The following is a 12296-nucleotide window of genomic DNA, read 5'->3' as shown; positions in this document are numbered from 1 at the left end:
TCGAGCGGTTGGAGGGAGGCAGAGGGGGAGGGAGGGGAGGATGGATCCCAGGCAGCGCGGAGGAGAGAGAGAGGCTAGAACCCTCCCCTCTGAAAACTGGTTCAGAGCTCCGGATCGTTAATACCTCGTTATCGATTGGGTCAGGGATCGAGGGGTATATCGATCACTTCTCGATCACGAGGCCCGATAATGCGGATCTGCTCGGTCCAAAACACCGTGTCGATTATCTGTCAACCGATCGTTTAAAGAAATTACGAAATTTTTAAGACGCTGGTAGCTGTTTGTCGGGGAGGGACGAGGCGGGGAACTGGTTATCCGCGATGGTGGTGGTTGTATAACGGTGAGTAATATCGTTTCTTTCTATGGAAGTGATTTTTTTCTGGTATTCGTTGATGAGTCGATTGGTCTTTTGTAGGTTAGAGGTATTCGCGCCAGTGGAACAGCGAAGTTTTTGAGATCAAGGAAAGGAAATTTCGGAATTTCATAAAACATAAAACATAAAATATAAAATATAAAATAGACGCGAGATTCTTTTTACAAAGTACAAAATCTTCGGAATTTCTCGACAATTACTTGCAAAGAAATCAATCGCAATATCCATTTTCACTCTACGTCCAATCTTTCGAGGAATTCATTTGAAGAAACGTATGTTTTACGTTTTCGATCGAGGTGTAAATGATCGAGGCACAACTGTTACCGGTTTTACGCAATTTATCACGCGGTTATTAAACATTGCGCGCATCCTGAATCGAGAGAGATGATACAATCCTAAACGGTTGGAATTAAGTTTAATCACGGCGTCGGCCGTGAGCAATCATCGAAGATCGGAAACAACTTCATCGCCGTTCGGGGTAAATACGAGGGAGCTTCTCCACAGGCTTATATTGAATCTTAATCCGTTCACGAAACGATGCAAATCGGGCGTGGATGATGATGATCGACGTGGAGATGTTGCTCGCTCTGGATTAAATTCCAGGGGGATAACGAGTGCCTAATTACGAGGACGACTTCCGACAGGTTGTACTTTGGACCCGGTTCCCCTTTGGTCGACTCTTGTAATTTCCGCTCGATAATTTTACGACCTCCCGTTTATCACGGAGTCATCAAAGTTTAAAGCGACGACCGATAGATGAGAAAGATTTCACGGAGTTATAGAGAGATCATTCGGTGATGGGATAGAGCACGTCGCAAGTAGAATCGAACATTGATTATTCTTTCTTATTAATTTTTAAATATTTTCTTGAATTTTTAAATAATATTTCTTTCTTTTTTTTTTTTTTTTGATCAAGTGGAATTCTTGGATTTATCTTGGGATTATTTAGAAAGAAGGATGATTTTATTTAAGCAAATATATTGTTAAGAATTAAAAAATTATTTCTAAGTAATTTATTGTTTATATATACGATTAGTTGTTGCTTCGTTTCAATTTTCAATTTAAAATATTTTTAATATTGTAATTGGATAAAAAGTCGATTCTGATGATTCAGATTTGGATAATATAAATTCTAAATCATTATTTTAGTTAATTTTCACGTAATTGTAATCTTAATAACACATTTTACATTTATTTCTATTCAAAAAAAAAAAAGAAAGAAAGAAAAAAGGAAAGCAACAGATTTGAATTTTCTGCTAGCATTTTGAATATTGAATTTTACATTAAACATTGAATCATTGCATCGATCTATCATTAATGATCTCTCAATGAAGAAATCGAGAAGAGGATGAAACTTAGAAAGGTATCCTACATCCGGAAAAGTATGTTTCGTGGTAAAAACAGTTCTGTGCTGTTATTAATTCGAGAGTATGGCTTTTCGGGTGTCAAGAAGATATGATTGATGATAGATGCACTCCGTTCGCATGAAAGAAATTATGGTTCTTAGCGTAAATAAGTTTGAATGATCGGAATGTGGTTTTCTTGGAATTTAAAACTCGAGTTGTTATTATTTGGAAAATTGTGAGACGAGGATCGTGGAAGCAGCAACCGATGAAGATTATATTAAATAAGTATGATGATATAGAGTAATGATAATGCATATATATTTTATACATGTTCATTAATTATATATATTTAAGAAATGTTTGGGATAATTTTGGTACTGGTTGAGAGACAAGTTGATTATTATTTGTCGAAGAGAAATTCTATCGTTTTCGAAAGAGAGAGAGAGAGAAAGAGAGAGAGAGAAAGAGAGAGAGAGGCAAATTTATCTTTTAATAATCAGAGTTAACAACACTATCAAGCGGTTCCTATAATCAAAAGGGAAATTCCTTTTCTTAATTCTTTAACTACTGAATACCAAAAAGGAAATTACTGTGTGATCATGTATCAGAAAATCATGATACGATTCACTGGAATCGTACAAAAATAGCTCTCTATATAAATATTTTAAAAAAACATTCCTCCTGAACAAGAAGTTATTCAAATTATAATTCCAAAGCGAAAATTATATATAAATTATTTTGTTCAATAATTCTAACAAAACTGTGCACTCTTCGTGAACAATATAAACAAACGTAATTAAAATACAATAGAAATAAAATTTAATTTGGACATATTTATATCATACGCAGTGGTATATTTCTTAACTTCTGAAACGAAATTAAAGATATTCTTTTATTTTTCTCAAAATATTGCGAATAAATAATATATAACCGGAAAGAAATAATATTATCATTCGATCCAATCAAAAATTCTAGAATACCAAACACTCTTTTCTCGAAGATTCTCGAAGAAGAAAAAAAACTCTCTCCTCGAATCAAAAATTCCAAATCGAATCGCTGGCACGGAAGAGGAAACTCTCGAGTAGATTCGAGAGGGAGATTCCACTCGCGCACGGATTCGCTTCCCAAATCAATCTGCGGGACTATTAAAAAACACAGGCGGCGGAACGGAGGCATCAAGGTTCTCTCCTCTATCCCGAAGGATTCGCGGTCCACGAAGAGGAGGAAGAGGACGAAGAGGAGCTCGAGAGGCTCGAGACGAGAGCGAGAGAGGGGAAAAAAAAAGGACAGGAGGAGGCGTGGTCGCGGGATGATTTAACATCGACGGGGTCCGTGTCTCTATTCGGCCGGGCCGCAAAGGAAGAAGACGATACCGCAGCAACAGCACAAGGGCTAAACAACGGTGCACGCTCGCGCGCGTTTTCGGGGCGGCAGCTTTACAACCGTTTAGTGTTTTACGGCCGTTTTATGAACGCCGTGCTCTCTTCGGCTCTTTCGTGAAAGAGAGAGAGAGAGAGAGAGAGAGAGCGGAGGAAGAGGAACAGGCGCTCGGTCTCTTTTAGAGACGGTACGAGTTACGTTTTACGGGATGATGGTATACGCGGGAATCATGCATATCAGACGGATGTTTTATCCTCTCGATATTTTCGTTCCTTGAACACGTGGAAAACTATTCGCGAGGATGGAGGAGAATCACGTTTGATGCGTTTTGTGGTCGAAAAGGGAGATCGAATATGGTAGATGGTTGGAGAATTTCTGGAGAAGAGTGAAATTATTCGATCGATGGATTCTTTCGAGTTGCAATTCCATTGAGTGAAATATTTAGCGAGGAATTATGGAATGGATCGGATCTCGGTTCGTAATTTTGATAATGATTAATTTTTGTACATGCGTGTGTACAAAATTTTAATATACTTCAATTTGCGTTATCAGGAACGATTCGATGGAACGATTACGAATTCTCGTGTTGGATTTAACGCGAAAAATAGAATTTCACGATCAGATTTCTGAATTGCGTTAAAGAAAAGAAGCAAACAGTATTAATAATGAATTTCGATTCTCAATTAAAAAAAAAAAAAAAGAAGAAGAAGAACTCCATTTATTGTATCACAAACGCCCAAAAAGATTCCCCGACGAAATCGCGTCGAAAGCAAGGAGAACGCAGCTTAAATAACATTCAAGCCCGCGCGTGCGAGTCTTCCAAGCTTCGGCCAAGGAATTTAGAGACTAGTCTGCGGGTCCGACAACCAATCATCCGGACAAGGGCGAGGGAAGGGAGGGGAGGGAGGGGGGAGGGGGCGAAACAGGCCAAGGAACGTAATCTTACGTATCAATTAGCTTCACGGTCCGAGGGGCTTACCCCCCGCGGGCCTTTGACCGTGCGCCGCTTCGTCTTCGAGGTGTGAGAACCGAGACACGGAGCGTACAGTCGTTTTACAACGTCTTCATCGTCTCTGTCCGGCTCTCCTTCCAACCCTCCTTCGGCCCGTCCTTCTTCCTCCTTCCGCCTGGTGCGCGGCATGGAGCATGGAGGGAACGAGGGGGGAGAGAGGGGGACGCATCTGGACAGGTAAGGGAGAGCCCCCGAAATCTCTCGAGTTGCGTCGAAACCGATGGCCCCGATACTTGACGAGTCATCCTCCACCACGGTGGGTGGAAGTTTTGGTAGCTAATGGCCCGGTGTAATTTAGCCTTAGTTGATTGGAATTCAACTGGCCCGTTTGTTCCTAGATGTACCGGTTGTTATTACCCTCCCTCCGAGTTGTGAACCGTCGGTTGTTAACGAGGATCGTTTCGTGTGTTTGCGGCCTGGCTTCGGCGGGATCAATTCGATGGGATTAATTTCGATGGGAGTGTGAGTCGTCGGTGTCGATATTGTTTTTCGTGTCGAGGAATATTTGGGAGGAAGGAGGGTGGAAGGGACGAACGACGTTCACGGTTTTGTATTCTTTGCATTTTTTAAAATTCCTTTCGAAAAAGAAGAGGCGGAAAGTTGTTTTGAATTAATTTTTTATGCGAAAGAGTTTGAAATATTTGGTCCTGATTTATCGATTACTTTATTTTATAGTTGTTAATTCGTATGCATTCGATGTAAGATTCAATATGTATTTTATGAGAAAGAAGAATCATTGAAATGGTGATTTTTTAATGGGATGGTGAGTTGTTAGTGTTGATATTTTGTTCTATTTATTGTATTTACTTTTGTTATTAATTTTTAACTGTTCAGCAAGATTTGTGAACTTCTGGTACAAAAATTATATTGAATTATATTAAGCTCGATATATTTAATTTTATGATAAAGAAAAGGAATAGGAATTATTCGAGGAAAAAATTTTTTAAAGAAAATAATGTTATAATGTTAAAATAATGTTTCGATAAAATATAATGGCCAGAGATGGAATATTTTAAAAATTAGCGAAACCAACTTGAAATAATGAATTAATATTGAAGACTATTAATAGACGAATAGACTCGTGACAATTACACGAAAGAAATATTGAACTCGAAGATTGAAAAATATAAAAGCAACGAAGAGTTGGAGAAAAAAAGGTGACAAGGCTCGAACAAAGCTGGAGAATCGATTGAGCAAGATATTCATCCGGTGGCTGGCCACGATGTTTCCGGGAGTGTTAACAAGTCCCGATCGTTTTCTTCAGGTCGGAGAGGATGAGAGCTGGCCTTATGCGGTCGTCCTCACGCAGTGCCAGGTGTTGACCTTATAACGTATTACTTAACACCCACCAAAAGGACCCACGTGTAGCCACGGGGGGGCCTAATCCATCCGGCTGAATCGTATTCTTCTGCTCTCTCTCTCTCTCTCTCTGTGTTGTATTTTTTTTAAAAATAAAACCATCCAAAGAAGGAAGAAAAAGGGGACGAGCCATGGAACTGAATTCCAAACGTTACCAAGCAACTTTATAAATTTCACGCCAAGTTTATGGAACTTTTTAATAGAATTTCCGAAGGAACACCGTACCTGTTACAGTTTAGATTACAATATATACTATACTTAATTTATCTTTATTAAAATTTTTTATGTAATATTTTTTTATTTTTCAAGATAGATTCTTTCTTTCGTTTAAATTTTCTTGTTATTGTTTTTCATATCAAAATCGGAGAAAAAGATAGGAGATTATTTCAATTGGGATAATTAATTAAAACTAAAAGAAAGAAATAACAAAATTTCAATTTTCAAATTGAATCAAGTTTAATTTATATTTACTCAACGAATGGAAAATTTTAACGAATGAATGGAAGATTTAATTTATCTTTCTAAATGAAAAGAAAATTCATACATTTTAAAATATCAGACAAGATATTTTAACACGGAAGATTTTCAAAGGGGAGTAGATCAAGTTAGCGCGCGACGCAAAAGAATCTGAATATCAAATCCACCACGGTTGGAATTTGCATCGCGAGAATCGAACACCTGACGTAAACTACGCCCCTCAGATTAGTTCGCGTTTACCGGAGCAAACTGGGCGACTCGTTTTCATCGAAACCGGTAATTTTCGTGAGACTTGGCAGACTCGAGGGGCCCAAACGCGTGTGACTACGTATTATTCCAAGCCTGGAGCGGTGCGTGCCCTGTCCATTACTTTTTCGTTTCGCGCAACGTTCAATTTTCCAATGGAAATGGAACGAAGATTATCGAGTCCGTTTCAATAAAACATTCCACTTCGTTCATCGCTGTCAATTTTGAACTGCGACTTTATACACTGGAGGAAAGATTCTTGAGAGATTTCTTCGATCGGCTCGCATTTAACCGCGTTAAATCGTTGGAAAAAAATTGCGATCGAATAGGAACTCTGATAGATTACATCAATTATCTCTTTTTTCTTCTCCTTTCTTCTTTCTTTTTTTCCGAATCGAAAGAATTCTTCTCTTCGAAGTTTGAATCGAAATTAAAATGTTGTAATGAGTCAGTTTGTAATATAAGTCAATTGATTTAAATTTATAAGTGGTATTTACAAATGTTGAATGATCGTATTTATACAACGAGTGAATAATCGGTGTTAAGATATACATTTATTCAATATGTTTATTAATATTTTATGTATGCATATACGCAAGTTATATATCTATACTTTATAGAACTAGAGTCGGTATCAGATTTATAACGTTCTATTTCTCCTTTACGTAAGAGGAGCCAGAATTATAATTCCACACAAGAATTAGATTTCCAAAAGTTAAATGATTTACTCAACGATATTTTAAAGTGTGCAAGTGGTTTGCATTACAGCAAAAAAGAAAAAAAGGAAAAACGATACTTTAGAAAATTAACAAAAGTTTAACAAACAAACACCACCAACGTATTACTTTCATCCGTCGAAAAAGATCCATTTCAAAGGACCGAGGTCCACGCGCATCGAGAATCCGCCTCATTGCTGGGGCCCACAAGGGCTCGAGTTAACGAATTCAGATGGGGCACGTTCACACCTCCGGCTGATTAGGCCGAGCATAATTTTCCGTGTCCGACTCGCGGCTGGTCGGGCACAGGGCCGTAGGTCGTTCCAAGCGGACCCCGCGATCCCCCTCCCCGCTCCACCATTTTCTCCTCCACGATCCTTCGCGTTTCACGTGGTGGGGGAACGTGTTTCGCCGGCCTCGCGGTGGGGGGAAAAAGGTGGAGCGGTGGGGACCGGGTGGAAGGGGAAGAATAGTGGCGTAGAAGGTGTCGGGCAATACTTTCCAGGTCGTCCGTCGCCGCTTGACGTCTTAATGCACGTCGAGAATAATCTCACCGCCAATTTATTACACTCTTTCTCATTTCTTCCCGGCTCCCCCCTCCCTCCGCCCGACGTGCCAGCCCGCCACCCCTTCTCGGCCGGCCTCACGGCGCACCTACCGGGACCCTTCTCCTTTTGTACCCTCGAGTAGCGGAGCGGCTCGTCCCATCCTCTTTCAGCCGAACAAAAACCTAGCGCTCGATCCTCGTCCCCTCGTTTGCCCTTTTTCTCTTTCCTCCGCCACGGCCTTCCCTTTCGTGCCTTTTTCTCCTCTCTTTTTCTCTCTCTATTTCTGCCTCTCTTTCTCTTTCTCACGCTCGTTTCCACCAATGCCCGCGGCCAGCCTCGCACCTAATAGAATACGTAATTTGAATTTTTGAATTACGCCGCGCGGCCCACTCCGTAGGGGCGGCCAGACTCGAAAATAGCGAGTCGAACCGATGAACCAGGCGACAGCAAACGATGTCCAGAGATAAATTTACGAAATTTATTTCGCGGATTTCTCTTTTTTAATTTTTTTTTTTTTTAATCTATGTTTTGAATTTCGCGTTTTGAATTTTGCTCTTTCTAATTCTTCTCTTTCCTTTTCTTTTCTTTTCCTTTTTTTTCTCTTTTCTTTTTCGAGGGAATTTTTAGGGTTCTTCTTTTAGGTATGGATGCGGTGGATGGATTCCGGGGAAATCTGGCCACCGGGAATAATCGATGCTGGGGCATGGAGTGCCGGGGAGATTAATCGAGTTTCAATTTTGGCGGAACGAGAGGTATCTTGTTTTTTCTTCCTGCGGTTCCTTGCAATGGTTCCTTTGGATCGGCTTTGGGTTTGATCGGTGAAGAATTTGATTAATGTGATAAGGACTCTCCTTTTATTTTTTTTCTTTTCTTTTTTTTTAACGGTAAGTAGAGTTGGGTACGTTTGTTTGGGGATTATTTATAAGTGGATTTCTTTTGGTGGAGATGATAAGATGGGGTTGGATCGTTCCATGAAAATTTTAAAATTGAATATCATTTTAAATTTTAATTCTTTCGAGATTAATAGGACTTTTCCAAGTGATTTTTATACGAATTACTATAATATAATAATTATAATATTTGTTCAATACAAGTATAAATATATTTTAAAAGTAGAAATTAAAAATAAAAATTATTATCAATTTTTTCTTTTTTATAAATCAGTAATATTAAATTTGATAGATTGCTACATTTTGGAACTCTAATGTTACATTTAATTATAAATATATAAATATCGAAATCTTCATCAAGAATTCGATCATACTATTTAAAGTGATTTAATAATTAGTCAACAAACCGTCCCTGCCTCTTATTATTTTAAATTATATTGGTCTAATCGTATTTTTACGATATATTAGAAATAATAAAAAATCCATCAACATAATTGGTATTCTAATACTTTCAAAATTGTATCCGGAGATAGCTGAGAATGCGTCATCGATAATTACAATCACGATAAATAATTTCAGTGAAAGGAATCTAGAATATTTTTAGAATATCGCTCGTTTCTACCTGACACAACCTGCGCTAAACATGCCTCTAATTTACATAATTTCATCGTAAATTCTACTCCAAGTTCGTTTTCGTAAGTTCTAATACCAATGACTCGTTTCATTAATATTCTCGAATCAACATGTTTTTCTGCGAAACTTTACATCGTAGAGTTAAATATAGATCGGAAGAAATTTTAATACGCGAGCTATCATAAAAATATCGCACGTAAACAAATTATATCTTTCATCCAAATTCATGGTATTATATTAACACTCTGTAATAATATGTTTCTTGAAGGCTAATTTATTCATATGTTAATATTTATAAAGTTTTATTCCATTTTTTTCACTATATATTATAACTATGATTCGTTATTTCTAAAAATGAGAAGCTATATATAGGCAATTGTAACTATTTTTAGAAATAAAATGTTAACTAAGATTTGAACGGTAAAAAATTTAAAAATAATCAAAATATAATTTTATATTGATATTGTAATATTTGAAAATTAATTTGAAAATTTCAAAATTTATTTTCCAAATTTTTTCTACTTTTCTACTTTCAAGGAAAAAAATTAAACGCTCCATTATATATTAAAAAAGCAAAAATAAATAAAAAAAATAACATCGATTGACAAGTTTAACAAACGATATTCTGTTCTCCTTTTTCTAAATCGCGTATCAATGGTGGACCGAGTAAAAATTAAGAGCTCGATTACGCGATTCACCGATAGATCCTGAAATCTGGTCTTAAAGTGACGGCTGAAAGCCAAATTTCCGGATACTTGGAGGGGCTGATAGACGGGATCCAGGTTCGTTTTTAATCCGGCAATGATTATTTATGGGCGTAAGAGGACAGCCACGGTGCCTAACCGTCGCCTAAATAAGGTGTCGGTCTCGCATACCTATTCGAATCCGTTATTAAATTATTATACGAGCGCGAGATTTACGAGCATTTTCGTCATCCCAAGATCAACGGCCCAACGCTCATCTTTCTCTCCATGGTTCATTAGAGGAAACCAGGTGGAGCGAAATTGGACCGACTTCGCTTCCTCCGCACGGCCCTCTCTTTAGGAAACGATAATTCACCACAGGCGTATCGTGGATTTTGATAAATATTTTATTATTTGCTTTATTATATTGGGAAAAAAACGATACATTAATTTTCTCGTGATTTTTTGACGAATTGTTTGTCCGAAAATAGAATAATATTATTTTAATATTACCTTCTTATTAATTGTGAATTGCTGAAATTCTAAACTTTTAAATATTTATTATTACATTTGTAAATCAATAGATAAAGATGGATAAAGAATTTGTTTAATTAAAAATATTTTTATTTTATTTTTCAGCTCAGATTATAAATTTTTAACAATACTTTCAATAAAATCGAATTAATATCTAACAAAACAAAATATCGCATCTAAATAATAATAAATGATTTAATGGTCTCATTTTCAATAATAATTAATATGGAGGAAGAAATAGTGGACTCTTCTGATGCTTTTAAACGGAATCATACAATCCAAGCCATAAAAGCAAACATCACTGTCTTATACAACGTACATGATTGACAGCAAATCACCGTACAAACCATCGATTCTATTAAAGAATAAAATAAGCATCCCGAAGAAAGATCGACTTTCAACAAGTATCTATTAAATTTCTTCGATAATCAACCACGTTTAAACCGAAATAAAAACACATCAATATATCTAACTAAAATAAGTACGCAATTGGTAGTTATTTATTAAATATAACAAATTGAACATTTCTTCAGATCCTCGTCAAATATACCGATTCTTATTGACATTATGGCGACCAGCGATGCTAGCGCCACATGCATTATTAACTTTACACATCTAAATACACAATAAATATAATCACTAATTCACTAATTCTTCAATCACTAACTATTAACAAATTTATTTAGGCGTTTATTACTTATTATTATTTATTACTTATTATTACAATTCAAATATTCGAATTGTTATACACGAAAATATATTTTATTAATTTAATTCTCGATATTATTCCTCCAACTATAACGTTTAAAGAGAAGAAGAAAGATCTGTTACAAGAAAATCGAAAATTTTTTCCACTTCCTACGAATATCCACCTCGTCAACCACTTCAATCCTTCCTCATTGACTTCCTTAAGATCAACATACCATAGCAAACGAAATCATAAAAGAACCGAGAAACACGCGAAAGATCCAAAGAACGAAGGATGAGAAACGAGAAAGAGAAGAGAGAAGAAGAAGAAGAAGAAGAAGACGAAGACAAAGAAGAAGAAGAAGAAGAAGAAAAGAAGGAAGAGGACGCGGCAGCTGTTGGCCAAATTAAGTGATCATCTCGTCATCATCAGTGAAGCCGCCACGAGATGGAGGGAACGAGGCTCGTAGGCTTGGCTACGAGTTCCACGTTGATGCCACGTTGCCGCCGCATTGCCGCCACGTTGCTGCTGAAGCGATACTACGGCCCCGTAAAATTAGCATCGGCGGATCGTAAAGGATGCCTCGAAGTGGAGAAAGATAACACACCGTGTATACCAGCCACGGATTGGACGTTGTCAGTGGGTGCGAGAGAAAGGCATGAGAACGCATACGGTTATTGTGTGGAAGGGAGAGAAGTGGCGGGCAAAAGAAGAGGAGGAAGAAGGGAGCCCCTTGGGTCAAGACTTGAGTCTCGAGGAGGAAGAAGATGGGGTCTTGGAGAGACTGGACACAAGAGATGTCCCTGGACGACAACGGATTTAATAAGCGCGACCGATAATCGGGGTATTTACGAGCCGTGGCTGCCCAGAAGTCCCTGACTCGAAATTAAATTATTGTCATAATAAAGATGGCGACTGCGTGGCCGGTAGTAGGGAGAACTCAGGCTGCCACTTTACAGGGAACCGGCCTTCCATGGAGATGGAGCCGTGTTTCGCGATATAACGCGTGTCTGTTGGATTTTTTGAGGGAAGAGAATGGTGAACGTTTGTGACGAATTTTTAGGTTAGGGAAATTTCGGTACGCAAGGTGATATCAAGGTTTAAATCATGCGATTGATAATTATTTTAAAATATAGAAAGATTCACACTTTTTGAAATTTAGTTGTATTATAAACTTGATATTTTATTTATATCGGTTTATGGAGAATCGAGTAATTTTGTATTATTTTCTATTCGATTGTAAAAATTGATTCGCGTTTTTTAAAATTAGTTTAATGGAAGCCGAAGCTTCAATTTTATGACGGGGATATCAAGCTCGCCAGTTTAAAATCGTATTATGTTTTTGCACATCGTATATCGTTTGAATCATTACATTATCAATCATTGTGAATGATTAGTACCCGTGCTTAGA

General features: G+C 37.5%; 1 long non-coding RNA gene across 1 annotated transcript in view; it reads left to right on the top strand.

Moving 5' to 3' along the window:
• Positions 1-2538: 2538 nt before the first annotated feature.
• Positions 2539-12296, top strand: part of LOC133667228 (uncharacterized) — a 32461-nt gene continuing 22703 nt past the window's right edge. The window contains exon 1 of the long non-coding RNA XR_009832532.1: positions 2539-8209. This is a non-coding gene — a long non-coding RNA (uncharacterized LOC133667228). The remainder of the gene's footprint in view (positions 8210-12296) is intronic.

This window comes from Apis cerana, linkage group LG14 (assembly GCF_029169275.1).
Source record: "Apis cerana isolate GH-2021 linkage group LG14, AcerK_1.0, whole genome shotgun sequence".
Taxonomy (NCBI): Eukaryota; Metazoa; Arthropoda; class Insecta; order Hymenoptera; family Apidae; genus Apis; species Apis cerana.
This window is presented reverse-complemented; position numbering and strand designations above follow the sequence as displayed.